The 1,515-nt window shown below is 62.1% G+C and overlaps 1 protein-coding gene across 2 annotated transcripts in view; it reads right to left on the bottom strand.

The window, feature by feature from the left end:
• The window catches only part of TRPM7 (transient receptor potential cation channel subfamily M member 7), a 109,628-nt gene that overhangs the window by 50,961 nt on the left and 57,152 nt on the right, over positions 1-1,515 (bottom strand). The window lies entirely within an intron of this gene.

Genomic DNA, 1,515 nt, shown 5'->3' with positions numbered 1-1,515 from the left:
AAACTCACTAGGGGGGACCAGAAGGGTTTGGGAGAGACCTTGTTTCCCCTAGCGCTCCCTGGCATGACAAGGAATAATGGCCACAAGTTGTTGGAGAGGAGGTTTAGATTAGACATCCATAAGAACTACTTCACAGTCAGGGCGGCTAGGAGCTGGAACCAACTTCCAAGGGACGTGGTGCTGACTCCTACCCTGGGGGTCTTTAAGAGGAGGCTGGATGCCTAGCTGGCTGGAGCCATCTGAGCCCAGTTTTTCTCCTGCCCAGGCCGGGGATAGGACTTGAAGATCTACAAGGTCCCTTCCGATCCTACTTCTATGATTCTCTGTTTTTCTCAGAGAAAACGCAGATTTCTCTTTTTAGCAGAGAAATCCGTGGATTCTCCACTTTTACAAAGAGCTCTTGGAAGGTGGCACAGCTCCAGCCTGCAGGAGCCAACTGCAAAAAGGGCGGGAAACCCCCAGCCCTGGCCGGAGGGGGAGGGCGGGGCCTCGGCCTCTGAGGCAGCCAAGGCCGGGCTCAGGCTCAGACTTGCCCTTTGCCCCCAGAGCATGGAGGTAAGTGGGGCTTGGGGCAGAGCTGGGGAAGATAGTTGGGGGCTGAGGGAGTGGGGGTGCTGCTGGCCACAGGCAGCACATTGCAGCTGGGAGCAGGGCCAGGGGTGCCTGGCACGTGCGGGCCACACACATGCCGCCCAGCCACCTTCCCGGGGAGGGGAAGAAGGAGGCTGGTATGTGGCCGGAGCACCGCTCCATGGTCGACGCTGCAGCCAGGGCAAGAAATGGGGGCACAGGGGGATCCTGGGCTTGCATGCGGCACTGCCACTTACCTGGAGGCCCATTATGGCGGTGATGGTCACTGCCTCCAAAACCTCCCGCTGCTGCCGTGGAGCCATGCTCGGAGCTGCGTGGCTGGCGGCAGCGGCGTGGGGTGGTGGGGCTGTGAACAGCTGCGTGCTGCCCGGCCACCACCACCCCAAGCTGCCGCACAGCTCCAAGCACGGCTCGTGGTGGTGGCACGTTTTCTATGCAGCAGCCGTCACAGCTGGCATGGGGGCCCCACATGCAAGCAGCAGCAGCTGCCCATGCCAGTGGTGACTGCCACTGCCTACACAACCTCCCACTGCCACCACGGAGCCATCCTCGGAGCTGTACAGCCAGCAGCAGCTGGTGGCGGTGGTGGGAATGACTGCGTGCTGCCCAGCCACCACCACACTGGCACTGCTGCCCAGCCACACAGCTCCACCCAGACCTCCACAGCAGCAGTGAGGAAGTTTTGGAGACACTGGCAGTCTCCACCATCACAGGCCTCCAAGTGGTAGCAGCTGCTGTGTGCAAGCCTAAGCCCCCGTCCCCCCATCCCTCGCCCTGGCTGCAGCATCAGCCACAGAGCTGTGCTCCAGCCACATGCCAGCCTCCCTCTCCCCCAGGCAGGCAGCACGTGTGGGGCCTGCATATGGCAGGCACCACCACACTGCGCCCCTGTATCACTTGCCCGCAAAGGCCCCCCCAGAGGGG

Source organism: Crocodylus porosus, unplaced genomic scaffold (assembly GCF_001723895.1).
Source record: "Crocodylus porosus isolate Cpor-Errol unplaced genomic scaffold, CroPor_comp1, whole genome shotgun sequence".
NCBI lineage: Eukaryota > Metazoa > Chordata > Crocodylia > Crocodylidae > Crocodylus > Crocodylus porosus.
The sequence above is the reverse complement of the archived record's forward strand: the minus strand, read 5'-3'. Positions and strand labels throughout refer to the sequence as shown.